Source organism: Oncorhynchus keta, chromosome 25 (assembly GCF_023373465.1).
Source record: "Oncorhynchus keta strain PuntledgeMale-10-30-2019 chromosome 25, Oket_V2, whole genome shotgun sequence".
NCBI lineage: Eukaryota > Metazoa > Chordata > Actinopteri > Salmoniformes > Salmonidae > Oncorhynchus > Oncorhynchus keta.
Genome location: NC_068445.1, coordinates 13,969,481 through 13,986,070, shown reverse-complemented (window position 1 = coordinate 13,986,070; position 16,590 = coordinate 13,969,481).

Sequence of the window (16,590 nt, the reverse complement as noted above, 5' to 3'; positions counted from 1 at the left end):
GTCCATTATCATATTTCCCAGCATGCTCTATTGCAGGTAGCTTTTTAAAAAATTGTGTCAATATCTATGTTTTTTCATGTACATTGATTAAAATAATCTTATGCCACTCAAATATAAACAACATAAACTATTACAATCTGTTACTTGGACATATTGCATCCGTTACTGAAATGGTTGCTCCAGTTTAGATGTTTAAGGTAGTCTCATATCTTAGCATTCCTAACCCTGGCAGTCATGTCAAATGTTGGATATGCCCACCCTGGTTGGATTCCAATAGGAATTACAACACATCACTTTGCAAGCCAGGATAATGTGACATGCAGGCCTGATGTGGCCTGTAAACAATGAGTTTCAGGCCACTGTATCAGGGTAAAACTAGGCCCACAAAAGAATGCCTTCTAAAATATGTATTGTATTGTCTTGAAGAATGACATTTTAATGACAACATATTCACTTAGGATCTCACTTGATGAAGGCCACAGGACTGAAATGAATGAATGCAACAACCATGTCTATGTCACTAGCAAATACATTGTGGTACTGGTAACTCTAAAATTAACTTGAAAGGCACCCTGGGAAATATGCAAATAAGGCTTAAAATCCTAAAGAAGGTCTATTCTATTCCGGTCCTGAGGGACGAAACATTTCTTGTTTTAGATTTTTGTATGGGTCTTCAGAGACCCTAAATTGGTTCCCTTATGGCATCACTCTCAAGACCCTTATTTCGGTTCCAACTTGCACCTTTATTGTTAAAAGTGTATGCTACATATGACTGATGAAGACATTCCTCATTAGTGTTACAGTCGTATATCTCGAAGTCTAAGAGGCACAACTGGTATCTGTTGGTTAACTGTAGAGTGTGGTCTCTATGGGCCTCTCTCTTTAGGCTGTAGCTCGGATTGTCTTCCAGAGGGTTGTCACATGTTGCACACATGTTCGTCCAGCCTTGTGAATCACCCTTTGTAAGGAGCGGCATCCTTCACGGCAGTTGGTGCATTTCCCCTAAATAGAAACTCTGACCTCGCCACCTTTCCCCCCTGATTGAAATGATATCACCTCCCAGTAGATATGGGACGACATAGGTGTATGTGTTGGGGCATGTTACTATTGGTCTACATTAACACAAAATGCAAGCTTCTTTTCAAGTGGTGCTATGTTTTAGCACTTCTATCCTGAAGTTAAGCACGGAGCACTCTCAAGGGCACTTATAGAATGGACAGGTGTAGATGGGGTCAAGAGGGGTGGGGGGCTCAAAGTATGAGGGATTAGCTAGGGTACATGCACACCACAGATATTCAATCAGAGAGGGAACGCTGCTGCATCCAGACAGCAGCTACAGCTGACAGTAGCTGCCCCTTTGGAGCTCAGCACTCCTCTTTCCAGGCCAGGAGTTACCACCAGCTCTATTGGCTGCTCCAGCTCCCATCTGCTCACTCATGGCTGTGCGGTTTGGCATGTCCAGTGCGTTTTGGATGTCCCAACCCACACCCCTGTTCTGGCCAGCCCAATACTCCTCTCCTTTTTGGTAAATATGGATTGGTTTCCCCGCCCTGACTAAGACTGTACTCCCTTCTCTGGCCTCCGAGCTTGTTTTTACCTCCTCCCTACACACATGTGCACATGCATGTATGCATGCATTGACATGGACGCACACACACACACGCACACAACGCACAGCTGACTCACCCCAACCCCCAGACCAGAGTGGAGCTCAGCACATTCTCACAGGCACAGAGAAACCCTGGCAGGATATACAAGCAAGTTCTGGCATCAGGAGCATTCTGTTTTTCAAAGGTCTGCTCTTGTTAAATACTAACTTCTTCCACATTCCCAGCGATCAAATACGAATTGAAGTTGATTCAAATGCATAATTCATGGTCTGGAAAGCAATGCTTCTCATTTCACAGTGAGACAGGGATTCATTCACCTTACTGTAAGCTGCTCTGCCCCAAATAGTACTTTTCTTGATCCTGTCACAGACTATTTTGTATTCTTTAACTTACTATACTTACTACACTCAGCGTACTACACTCAGCGTACTACACTCAGCGTACTACACTCAGCGTACTAAATGTTCTATACTCCTTGATATCTCCTTGTGTTCTTTGTTCACAATGCACAGATGCAGGGTCATGAACCAAGTTGCCACACTCAGTTGAAGAGACTCTGTCTGACAGCTGATGTTTGTGATTTACTGGACCTCCTGTCTCTGGGTAGAGAGAGCAACAGACAGGCCTCGTAACTCAGGTGTTCCCATTCCACACCCTGTCACTGGCTGCAGATGCCAAGGCCTGTAAATCCAATGGAGTCTTTAAGGCAACGTGCGGGGAGGGCAGATGGAGAGACACACTGCTGTACATACGTTATGAATATCCTAAATTACACAAGGTTCAAGGATTCACAGCATGACTGTTTTTACTGCAAAAAAAAACGACTCGAACTGAGGTGCAACATGCAATGAGTGAAGGGTGAGGAATAGGGTCTTATCAATCAAGTTCATAATTACATTTGTTGTTGATTATGAATGAATTAATAAATACAATGGTGTATAGGTGGACTCATCGATTGAATCAAATGATTCCCAGCATTCCATTTCCATTGCAGAACTCTTTTCTCAGAGTGGTCCAGACCAATAATGTGTTTCTTCTCCCCTGTGTTCCACTGTAGTGCCTGTTACATAATGAGCACATCTAATTAGTAGCAGACTGTTTTGTTCTGACCTGGGTCTATATATACAGTGGGAGAACAAGTATTTGATACACTACTGATTTAGCAGGTTTTCCTACTTACGAAGCATGTAGAGGTCTGTAATTTCTATCATAGGTACACTTCAACTGTGAGAGACGGAATCTAAAACAAAAATCTAGAAAATCACATTGATTTTTAAGTAATTAATTAGCATTTTATTGCATGACAGAAGTATTTGATACATCAGAAAAGCAGAACTTAATATTTGGTACAGAAACCTTTGTTTGCAGTTAGAGATCATACGTTTCCTGTAGTTCTTGACCAGGTTTGCACACACTGCAGCAGGGATTTTGGCCCACTCCTCCATACAGACCTTCTCCAGATCCTTCAGGTTTCGGGGCTGTCGTTGGGCAACACGGACTTTCAGTGCCCTCCAAAGATTTTCTATTGGGTTCAGGTCTGGAGACTGGCTAGGCCACTCCAGGACCTTGAGATGCTTCTTACGGAGCCACTCCTTAGTTGCCCTGGCTGTGTGTTTCGGGTTGTTGTCATGCTGGAAGACCCAGCCACCATCTTCAATGTTCTTACTGAGGGAAGGAGGATGTTGGCCAAGATCTCACGATACATGGCCCCATCCATCCTCCCCTCAATACGGTGCAGTCGTCCTGTCCCCTTTGCAGAAAAGCATCCCCAAAGAATGATGTTTCCACCTCCATGCTTCACGGTTGGGATGGTGTTCTTGGGGTTGTGCTCATCCTTCTTCCTCCAAACACGGCGAGTGGAGTTTAGATCAAAAAGCTCTATTTTTGTCTCATCAGACCACATGACCTTCTCCCATTCCTCCTCTGGATCATCCAGATGGTCATCGGCAAACTTCAGACGTGCCTGGACATGCGCTGGCTTGAACAGGGGGACATTGTGTACGCTGCAGGATTTTAATCCATGACGGTGTAGTGTGTTACTAATGGTTTTCTTTGAGACTGTTGTCCCAGCTCTCTTGAGACCAGGTCCTGCCGTGTAGTTTTGGGCTGATCCCTCACCTTCCTCATGATCATTGATGCCCCACGAGGTGAGATCTTGCATGGAGCCCCAGACCGAGGGTGATTGACCGTCATCTTGAACTTTTTCCATTTTCTAATAATTGCGCCAACAGTTGTTGTCTTCTCACCAAGCTGCTTGCCTATTGTCCTGTAGCCCTTCCCAGCCTTGTGCAGGTCTACAATTTTACCCCTGATGTCCTTACACAGCTCTCTGGTCTTGGCCATTGTGGAGAGGTTGTTGTCTGTTTGATTGAGTGTGTGGACAGGTGTCTTTTATACAGGTAACGAGTTCAAACGGGTGCAGTTAATACAGATAATGAGTGCAGAACAGGAGGGCTTCTTAAAGAAAAACAGAGCCGGACTTCATACTGGTTGGTAGGTGATCAAATACTTATGTCATGCAATAAAATGCAAATGAATTACTTAAAAATCATAAAATGTGATTTTCTAGATTTTTGTTTTAGAATCCGTCTCTCACAGTTGAAGTGTACCTATGATAAAAATTACAGCCCTCTACATGCTTTGTAAGTAGGGAAACCTGCAAAATCGTCACTGTATCAAATACTTGTTCTCCCCACTGTAGATGGTTCTTGTACATACGCAGAGAATGGGGCTCATCTATCCAGCCTGGCCCACAGAGATCTAACCCTGAGTTTACCATGCATGGCAGCCCAGTGTGGGGCATGCAGGGAGAGATAATGGCAAACACATGTAGAGGGAAAAGGCTCAACGGCAAAGGATCCAACATGTTTCATCTTTAAAGTGATAATTATTCTACCCCAACTCTGCACTTCTCTATGTGGGTCTTTGATGTAAGGGAGTATATGGCAGTTCACAAGACAAGATTGAAATTAGAGGAGAGTGTAATGAATTTGATGGCCCCATATTTAGGTTAAATTACTCATTAGTGATTTTCTGTATGTGCGATGTGTGCAGATGCCAGTGGAAAAGGGTGCATCTCATTGTGCCAGCTGTGCATATTTTTGAAGTTAAAATGTGCAGATAACCCCCTCACCAACCATGAGTCTGGGGGAACTCCACAGGGGGAGCACTAAGGCCTGGAAACGGGAAAAGGTATTTGAAGTCTTATAAAAGTACTGAACTGTAGATATTGTACTGTACGTTCTTCAGTTTCATGTTGAATTACAGTAATTCGTGAATAAGAGTTTGCAGTGGGGATTGCCTGAAACAAGCATATATCTGTCCACTTCAAATTAACTGGAACAACAGAGTAACATCCCAGTCCAAAACTGTGCTCTTACTGAGTCCCTACTCTGTCCTGAGTTTAAGCTAAAAGATAAACTGAGAAATCCATTAACTTCTGTAGTAGCCCCTCATCCCCCACCTACTACACCCCCATCCCCTTACCACTTACCTTACCTCCTTTAAAGCTGGGCAGCCCTCTTTCCAGCAGCCAGACAGGATAGCCCACATCCTGTGAGAGGCAGGAAAGAGCCCCACCCTCAGCCCCAGATGCAATTGCGTGCTCCAGGCAGCACCCCTCCAGCCTTCCACCGCTCATACTCATCTATCTTTGATACAAAACATGCTAACACTTCAGCATCATAGTAGAATGCTAATCATTCTCGAAGCAAAACTGAAATTCGGTTCACATGGAATTGACACTTAATTATAGCCAATTGTGTGCACCGTGCAAAGCTGCAGCTCGTTTGGACACTCTCTCAGAGATCTCCAGGCTCTGTGAGGTGTACCACAAGTGTGTGGTTATCTCAACAGCTGACACCAATTTGTGTGAGCTGAGGTCTTCTTGGATCTATCTGCTCCCCCATGCTTCAGTGAACTCTGGCCCTACCTCCATCAGATGCACACAGCCAGTTATGGGTTTGCTGGCTGCAGTGACAACCACATACAGATCAGGAATTTTGTTACCAGTCTTCACAGTTTTTTCACTCTAAATACACAGCCAAAAAGGTCTGTGTTGGGTCAGCTCAGGGTTGGAGTCTAAAGTTTGAGGCAGAAGTCTGACTTATGGTACTATGGTGGGTGAAGCTTTCAGAGTGATTGACCTCTAGTAGACTACAGGTGTTGTGAGATGGGTACAGAGACAGCCAGTCAGAGAAATACAGCATTTCGTAGATAAATGTTTTTTTATTTATTCTCTGGTACTCCAGAACAGTGTCTACTCCAACATAAACGGATAAGAAAGGGCTGGATTGTCTCAAGTTCAAATGTTTTGTTTTCATCATTAAATCTTTAGCAATTAACTTGATATTCAACATAACCTCACTCTTAACTACAATGTCAACATCACTTAAAGAAGTCCTTCATTCAGTCTCTGATGTAGACATCTGTCTCCCTGTGTTCCCATCATGCTCTAGTTTGAGGTCAAAGGGAGGCGTCCTCTAAACTCAGCCACACCAAACCTCCCTGGCTCTAACAAGTCGCTTGTTTTGGATAGGGCTGTCAGAATGTCAGGGCCCTGTTTTTCAATACCATGAAAGCACATGCACACCCAACCCAAGAAGCTTGGCCTCCTCCCTTACATGAGAGGCGGTACCAGAAATGAAAGATGAAGCACGACACCCCACTCGCTGTTTAAAAGAAAAATCTGGTTCAATGAATGTCAATGGACTATGTAGACCAGACCCAGCTGCAATTGCATTGGTGTCTATGGGAGACACACCCAGTTAAGTAGACCTGAACTGAAAATGTTCTCCCCAATGGTAAATGGCCTGAGTGAACTACCTTCATTTATCCACCATCTTTGACGGGACAACAAGTAAAAGCGGTCTGGGTCCTGAACAGCTCAACAGAGAGGCTAACATGATTGTTCCCTGTCCAGCGGTCATGTTTCTGGCTGCAGTTCACAGGCTGCTTTCAGGTGTGAGAACTCCTCTCTGCCAGACCAGGCCAACCATCCAACCGCAGCAGCGTTGTAATTTAGACCATTAAGATGTAGTGCAGAGGTCTGAGAGAGCTGGCAAGGGGACAGGTTCACACACCACTCCCAGCCCAGCCGTTACAGTACAGAAGCAGCACTGAGGGAGTGGGCAGGGTCAGGGAGCTGGACCTGCTGGACCTGTTGGACCTGCTGGACCGGCCAACACATGTAGGATTTCCCTCCCCAGTCACTACCAGGTTGGACAGAGCAAGTCTGGTTTATTTAACTTGTTAGCCTTAAAAAGCATAATATTAAACTGATGAAACACTGAACTTTGCAGAGTTATACAATAGTTCAGACTGGGTGTTTGGCCTCCGAGACCTGTGTAATTAGTAGCCTCATGCACTTTGTCTCTGTGTAAATTTCTCCAGTGATGCACTGTTTATTTACAAAAGTCGAGCCACCTCAAGATTTTTCCAAGATGAATGGTGACTGTGTGTATGTATAAATGTGTGTGCATACAGATGTAGGATCTTAATTGATCACTCATTTGTTGCTGAGAATTTGTAGTGCATTCAAGGTTTAAAACGGCTTCTAAAGTTTGTAATTTCCGCTTAAAAATGTCAGACTTGATTTGCTGTAAGATTTCTCTTATCAACCCCTACAAAAAATGTCCATTAATTATAATCCACATAATAATTAACATTTCCTGTTGCTGCAGGATTCTTTTCCTGCTGTAGCAAACTGGCTCAAAGTAAGATCCTACATCTGTAGTGTATTTGAGATTTATTAAGGCTTCAAAAGTTTGTCATTTCCGATTTGACATTTCAGACTTGATTTGCCCTAACAAAAATGTTATCAACCCCTAAAAAAATCCATGAATTATAATCCACATACATTTAATTTCCTGTTACTGCAGGATTATTTTCCTGCTGTAGCAAACTTGCTCAAATTAAGGTCCTGTGTGTATGTCACTGCAGACAGTATCTGATGGGCCTCTGTGCTGCAGTCAGTGTGAAAGTTGTGCCACCAGGAGTGGCTCTGTCTGTCTGACTGTTTGGCCTAAGGCTCATAAAGCTTTGCTCCATCAGCCCTAAAATGATTCCTCCACAGCAAAGCTCCAGCCCTGCAGCTTCAGCTCCCTCCAGCCACCACTGAGATAAACTGGCAAGCTGCAGATATGGCATGAGAGCCATGGGGGAACCTAGACCTTACGCTTCAAATCGTGTGAGACCTAGCCATATAATAACTAACCAGATTGGTTGAATTCCCATTTTTATTGTACAAATACAATAACTCATCAATCTACTGTCTGAAAATGTTCCCTCTCCAAACTATACAATCATCTCATATTCCGTCCAAGACTCACTCCTCATCCTGACTTCTTATCATGATGACAAGCTGGGGGAGCTGATCACTTCATCTCCATCTGTCACGTTTAGTTCCTACAGTACACTACCAATGTAAGATCTTAATTTGATCACCATGTTGCAGGACACTTTTCCTGCACATTTGTAATTTCCATTGAGAAATTTCGATTAGATTTTCCATTATGAAAAATTGATCCAACCCCTACAAAAATTATGATCCACATAAAAATGTAATTTCCTGTTGCTGCAGGATCATTTTCATGCTGTAGCAAACTGGCTCAAATTAAGATCCTACATCTGTACTCCCTCTGGCTCTTTTAGTCAGTTAAAAATATCAGCTGTGGGAAGGAGCTGGGCCAGCCAGCCAGGATTCAATGCTCCAGCGTGGGTTGGACATGGACTGTATGGTGCAGCTTGACACATGTACACTGTAAACTCCAATGTGCTGTCATTACTCAAAACCTTTGAGGAAACCTGTTGCACTTAATGTATCTGAGTACAGTTACTTAAAGTGTAGTTTTGTAGTCATTACTCAAAGCGATACGAGTCCCTTTGACTCTGTAAAGGGTACATATTTGAGATGTATCAGCTTAAAACATTTTGAGTAATGGCCCCACTAAACCACACCTCACATATCATTTCTGAGTGTGCCTTGCCTTATCGAGTACATTGTAGAGTTACCACCCATGACCTTAATTTGTTAGTAACAGAGACATGAATGTTGAATTTGTTCATTTTCAGTCCTGTGGTCTTCATCCAAGTAAGTTCTTAGGTGAATGTTATCATTGTAATTAAACTCTTTATAACAATACATTACATATCTCATTAGGCCTAGCTTTACCCTAACACAGTGGCCTGCAACTCGTGGTTTTCAGGTCACATCAGGCCTGCAAGTGGGGTTGGAAAATTCATGAAACTCTCCTAAAATCCCCAGATTTTCAAAAAATCTTGGTTGAACGATTTCAAGGAATCTTCCGACCGAGATTTCTGGAAAACCTGGGAAATGTGACAGTATTTTGCAACACTACCTGCTAGTTACATTATGCTGGCTTGCAAAGTAATGTGTAATTCCTATTGGAATCCAGCCAGAGTTAGGATATCCAATAGTTGATTTTTTAAAAATGATTGCCAGGGTTAGGAACAGTGTGAGGAGACTACTTTACATTACATTACATTACATGCTTAAGCCATTTAAACTGGAACAATCATTTAATTAACTAACGGGTGCAAAAAATCTAACTAAATTAATGGATTAGTTTTAAAAAAAACATCTTATATTTGTAGCATAAGATTAATACATTAATTACTCAATGTACATGTAAAAACACAGATGTTGAAAACAATTCCAAAACATTTACCTGCAGTAGAGTATGCTGGGGAAAAAGTTAATATGTTATCATAACTTTAAAAAAGAGATGATGTGACTTGTCATTTAGTTTTGAGTTGACTTTGAGTTCAGCTTACTAGAACTATTTGAGTAAAAAATGCTATGGGGTTTACAGTGTAGTTATTGATATAGTATAGTGTGGAGAACCAGACCAGGACACTCGTTATGTATTTATACTGGTCTAACTGCAGGTTATGTTGCTGCCTGGAGCTGGGTGGATGGATGGTGTCGTGACTGGAGGCTCTGTACAGCAGGACTGGGGAAGGAAGCAGAGACAGGAGACATCTAGCGGCCTTTTGTAACTGGAACACAGACAGGGTTCATTGGTTCTGCTGTTGGTGGATATCAAGCCCTTTGGTGTCTTTGGTGCCTGGTGGCAGGTAGCATAGCGGTTAAGAGTGTTGGGCCAGTAACCAAAAGGTCACTGGGCAGAATCCCCAAGCAAATTAGGTGAAAATACCTAGTTGCTCCTGTAAGTTGCTCTGGATAAGAGGGTCTGTAAAATTGTATATTCATTGTATATTCCAGTCAGGTGTACAGTAACATCAGCCACTTCTACCTTTTGTTCTCTTTTGGTTTTGGAGACCAACATTTTGAAAGCATACATAATGTAAACACTTCTTTAAAATGTTTACATGTGTATCTATGCAATTTACAACAAGGACACAGCAGATTTATACGGCCATATACAACATATGTAAATATATTTAATATCTTAATGTATGCAACAGCAACACTATACTTCATTTACTGCTGTGCAACAAATAACCTTTGAAAATGCATAAAATAAGATTGAAACGTTATAGCTTGTAAGTATTAGACAAAAAAATGTCAACCCCAGCTCTCCAAAGTATTCTAAATGACATGGCTAATGTGTGCCATTATATCATCTCTTACGTCCAATCAAACGAATCATCCCTCCCAGCCAACCAGGCTGAGGGACAGGGCGTGTGCAGGCAGCGGGGCTCTGACTCCACTCTCCTCCCCCCATCCCCCTATCCCCAGGCCTGATTTAGAGAGACATGGCCCAATAGGACAGGGGTTTTCTGTACACTCCCAGGCAAGGGGTCTCTGCCTTCTTTTTCTACCCATCATTCTGTTATCTTGACAGACTGTCAGACCAGGGCAGCTACCTTCAGTCTCAACCAATTCCCAACATGTCTCTGGTATGCACTGTGTTGACATAGAATATCATGTCATAATGTCTTTTTTTTATACCTCAAACGTTTTGTTGTGTGTCGATGTCCTGGGCCACTGGACTCGGATGTGGTTACCACTGAGTTTGTAGTCAAGCAGAGAGCACTGGGGGAAGCTGAGTCTAAATAATGGAAATATGTATGTGAACACATGGGGACATACAGGCCTGTTGACACCCAGTCTTTTAATATGTTTGAATTGGCACATCAATTAAAGTTAGGTAAGCCCATGGTTCGGGTTTAATTGCGTTCCTGTCAGGTTACGCTCTCCCCCATTCCCCCTGACCTCTCTCTCCATGACTGTTGCCATGCCATTTGTTCCTGCCTGCCAACCATTATTTTCTCAGTGTTTTGACATCCTTCTTTCTGTTAAATGCTTGGTTAGAGGTGGCGGTAGGTCAGCGTTGGAGCATTGGGATGAATTACGACAGCAGCAAGCAGCAGTACATGCCAATCGTTCCCTACAGTGCTTTCATAGACAATGTGTTTGACGTAAGGAATTTATGTGCACCAGTGTGCATGCACTAGGTCATTTGTGTGTGTGTGTTGTTACGGAGAACACATTCATGGGGGATGCATAATGAAGAGATATCTAGCTCTTCAGACCTACATCATACCATTCACTTTAGATGATTGAAATGAAGTAGCTTAAACTGCAAGAGTCCAAACCAAGTAGAACCCTTACAGCCTTGGAGTGTGACAGAGGAGTGTTTGTTACCAGGCTTATGGTCTCTGTGCTGAGGACAGAGGTTGCAGTGCCACGGTGCCAAACTCTGGAAGTGGGTCAGTGCTCAGTCACACAGTGGCTGTAACACATACATCATATCACGCGTGCACCTGTAAAAACACACCGAGCTGAGGGAGAGCAGAGCAGAACAGAGCTGGCATGGCGTCACCCTCCAAATCTGGACACAAACTCAAATAGTGGGTCATTTTCACCCACAGAAAATACTCTGTGACTGGGCTTTCATTCCTCCTCAATGGTAGGTTCTGTCTTCAATAAACCTAACCTAACCCAGGACAGGACAGGACAGGACAGGACAGGACAGGACAGGACAGGAGGGAGGTTACCCGTCCAGAGGATCATACCAACCATGATAGTCTCTGATTCTAAGTTGAGATATTTCTCTTAGTAAATTATATTCAATATTTAGTGAATAATAGTACATTGTACCTGCAATAGTAATAAAAACATGATTGATGGTTTGTTTATATCTCATTTGTTAGCCTAAATTGAGGTGAATTTATTTGTTTTAATAAAAGAATGTGTTTCCATTCTATGGTATACTTATCCCCTACATCTTTATGTGTGTTCTACACCACTTTATACTTGGGATCTATCGAACTACTTTGACTCAATTTAACTACACATCCCACTGGGCACAGACATGAATTCAACGTCTAGTTTTGATTTACATTTGGTTGAGTTGCCAACTATTGTGAATTCAACTTGAAAGGAACAAAACATGTCACCATGTAATTGGATGTAGGCTAATACAAAATGGCCTTGAGGACTTCTTGCAAATCCAATGAGTTTTCCACATTGATTCAACGTCATCACATTGAGTTTGGGGTTGAAATGATGGGGGAACAAAGACTGTGCTCGAGGCAGTATCGAGTTGTGAGTTTAGCATGTCTGGAGGAGTAGGCTGTCAGTAGGACGTTTTGAGCCAGAGGTCTCTTTGTCTGAGGCTACAAGCCTTCATTTGGAGCACTATGCTATACCACCATTCTTCTGGAGATCAGGAAACACACAGTTCGATGAGGTCGTACGGCACAAACCATTCTGGTTTCGAATTGTGCTTGTTTACATGATAGTTAATGTCATAGACAAATAGAAATGGATAGAGTCAAGCGCAGACAGAGTGATAGATTCCAGACATGGTAAAGAAAGAATAACAAATGATGACGGCCACTGAGTTGCACCGTGGGTCGGGTCTGGGGGCCTGGAGAGGATCAGACGTATAAGGAAAGGTCTTATTCCTCCCCTGGGCTAACACACGGCCATCTCTCATCTGCTTATCAGCCCCTGAGAGAGCCGGAGTATAGCCAGAACACCACAGGCTGTGTGGATGGACTCGTTTCCAAGATCACTGGAAAGTTTATATACAGGCAAGGTCCATATATTGTTCCCATCTGTGCAACTTTAAGCATGAATATAACCATGTGCCATGTTTTAATGAAAATAACCTAATTTAAGAGAAATATGAATCTTCAGAGGGACTCCACCCATCTATACATAAAAAGGCTGCACAGGGGAACTTGTGTTGATGACACCAGTCTATGGAAAAAGGCCAGTATATGCCAGCTTCTTGATTGACATTGGTTTGTTGGGCCTTTAACAACTTTACCTCAGTGTGTAATATTTTTTTACAAGTTTACTCACATTGTCTAAACATGTCTCAACCATGTCTGAAATATGAAAAGCTGAATCTCAGAGGGGGGTAGGCCACTGTCTCTCCCCCTGTCGCTCAAACCTTCCGAACATGGGCTGTCATGTATGACATCAAGTAAACAACATGTATTAAGTTTAGTTTGTTTAATGTTTGAATAAATTGCACCAGCCTTGTAAAGTGTAACAGCTGTTTCGTTGCTCATTTGCACTTTCCTGCGTGGTTGATGTTTACAGTGGAAAATGTCCCTGACAGCAGGCTCTGCTATGAATCTACTTGTTCTCATAAAACAACCTTATTTTGGGGGTGGGATTTTTTTCCAATGCTCTGGCATACGGGCCAGTCTGAACGCTTTCTTCTCATCACGGGAAACTTGTAAAGAGAAATTCCAGTAAAGTGGTTCATTAAAACATTTTACAACCAGAACTTGATTAAGGAGCTTTATATTTATATTTATATATAGAGAGAGAGATATATATATATATATAGAGAGAGAGAGTGAGATTATTATTCTACACCAACCTCCACAGACTGTGTTGCAGAGAATACTATTGTTTGGAATAGCATGTCTGTCAGGTTAGACAGGATGATAAGCTTGACCTATTAAAGCAGAACATCCATCAACTCTACATGAAGATTGAGGCTGGAACAATTATAGGTCAAAATAGAGCCATATCATTACAAGTACTCTTGGACTACAAAATATGGCCCCATTTTCTATTTTAGAGTGTCAGAGTTGTTAACTCTGAATCCCAGTTTTACCAGTCTGTCAGTTCTCTAATGTCACCTGTAATCCTCTGAGTAGGCAGAAATGGCCTCAATCAGGAGTGGCTGGTTCGTTCACCTGTCTAAACAGCTGCTGAACAAACAGGCTTTTGAGTTATTCTGGCCGGGTTTCGAGGCACACTGAAAGGTAAACATCCCATTCTGAGGATTATTGGCTACACCTGAGAGAGCCCAAAGCCAGCCGCACAATCCTGTATCTGTTCCCCAGGACCCGGCAAGAAATCTGTCAGATAGATCTGAATATATACATACACCAACTGCCCTGCACACACAAATGGCATCACCCACAAAGCTCAACCACAGGACAACACATTTACACAGTCTGCCTTGATATGTGAATAAAGGTATCAAAACTTGCAACCACACTGACTTACCGACATTCATATGGTGTGCGGTGTGGATTTTTCGTCCCGTAGTGTGAATACACACATTCACAGACAGAGTTAAAGGACAACTTTTCTCTGTCAAAGGTGTTGACACCCGGTGTGCATTAGAGTAAAATATTGTAGTCCCTGTAGGCAGCCTTGCCCTTCATTTTCAGCGCAGTAATAAGCAAGTTTACTTGCAATAATCATCAGCTGTGTGTCTCCAGCAGAGCAACAGATGTTCCCTCACCGCCTCTGGTGCTTGAGAGCAGACATACTGTGGGAAAGCAAAGAGTTACCTTATTTACATGTTTTCAGCAGTTGAAATATGCCGAAAGTACAGTTCTTTTTTAACATAAGCGTTCATGCTGTCCGTTCTTTTTTTAAATAGCTTGGTGATTGATTTGAAGCTAATCTCTTTTGGGACTAGATTATGTGGTTTTCATGCGTAAGATATTGACCAACCGTAAGTTGATCAGTGTGTCCCATTAAGCAGGAACCAGCTCTGTTAGCCATCCTTTTCAAAGAGATCTAATGTCCCAACTCACAGTGTTTCGGCCCAATGGGTACATCTCACAAACTCACACAGTGTTACTGTTCCCTGCGGTTGGCTCCATTCTTGGCAGTCACAACACACACACACACAGTGTCAGGCAGGCCCAAGAAGGGGTGAATGTGCCAACGGGTGCTCTATTTAGCATGACTCAATGTCCGTTTAAACTATCACTAGTCTGTGTGAATAAGATCTTTCAAGACCCCATGACTGGTTACCCAGCAATGGACTCTTCGGTCTGGCACTGGAATTAGACCTAAACCTGGAGTCCTTAGGGTCCTCTGCCTCAGAGGGTGAGGTAGTAATGGAAATGTATGCAGGTAAACCAAGCAATGGAGAGTGTTTAGTTTGCTCATGCATGGAGAACCCATTAGAACAACCTGCACTCATTTTGCCCTAGTCTGGTTTGAGGACCAGCCTGATCGCCAAGTCAAATTAGCTCTGAACAGAATACATTTAAGAGTAGTGTTTGCAGTGCTGGCAGTCTTTCACATCAACTTCTAGACTGGCCCAGTTCTACACCCTGGGTTGAATTGACAGCGCAGTTTGTGGTATGGTCCCCACATTGCGGTTTTGTAGTTTACACCTTTCCTGCCATGGGGCCGCCAGGCTGTGGGGGTTCTGTTTGTTGATGTTTAAATACTCAGGAAGATATATGGTGTGAATTAGAGAGCACCACCGACCACACTGTGCACACCAGGAGCTCCATTGTCAGCTGGCGGTAAGGAGGCAAAAGCGCATTTCCAATTTCATCATGTAAAAAATAGAATTTTCCAGCCCTTTAACAGTTCGGCAATTTACCTGTGTAACATCAGCTCACTTGCGTTGAGGGGGAGGGATGGGAATATTTGAGGTGTGTCCTTAAAAACAGAGCAAAGGTGACAATTTCATGCTGCGCTAATGGGAAGTTTTAAGACCCACAAAAAGCCGGTGTTAACGGTAACAGTTAGTGGATAATGAATATCATATTTAGAAACAAACTATTGGTTTCCCCCCATTTTTGGGGGGAGGGGGGTTAAAAACAAGCATAGTATACCATCCACTCTATCAAGGCTAGTTTAGAAGCATTGCATAGGCCTAAATGTGCGTATTTTTATCCTGGCCATTAGCCAACTAGCCATTGAATAAAGGGGTTTTAAATTGTCTACTGAGAGTGCCTCTGAAATCATTTGCCAATTTTTGTCTTCATGCTTTTCCATTATTCACAATTCACATAACTGCATTACTCATTTCGCTTGTTCGACTAGGCTATCCAATACCCATTTTTAAAGATGGCCCCTCGTCAGATTACCAAAAACAGGTACTCTCCTCCAAGGTTTTCAATCCTCCTGTAATGTCATATCAACGGCAGATTCTTTTGAGAATCTGACTCGCAACAATACAATTGACAGTAACCTAGTATTTTGAATAGATGAGTGAATGTTACCGTCACACCCTGACCATAGTTTGCTTTGTATGTTCTATGTTTTGTTTGGTCAGGGTGTGATCTGAGTGGGCATTCTATGTTGGATGACTTGTTTGTCTGTTTCTGTGTTTGAGCCTGATATGGTTCTCAGAGGCAGGTGTTAGTCATTGTCTCTGATTGGGAACCATATTTAGGTAGCATGTTGGGTGTTGGGTTTTGTGGGTGATTGTTCCTGTCGTTGTGTTTGTTACACCAGATAGGGCTGTTTTTGGTTTTTCACATTTCTTGTTTTGTATATTGTTCATTTATCACCTTCATTAAAGATGTATCACAATAACCACGCTGCGTTTTGGTGCGCCTCTCCTTCAACAGAAGAATACCGTGACAGTTACGTGTAGACATTTAGGCCTGTGTGTACATAGTGCCATGGAACGAGAGAAGTGATTTATGATATCATGCTTCCGACCTGATCCTATTTAGAAATATTGTTGTTTGTTAAACAAGATGTATAAATCTTTTGTTTAATTTGAGTTAAAAAAATAGCCTTTTAGAAAGATTCACCGTC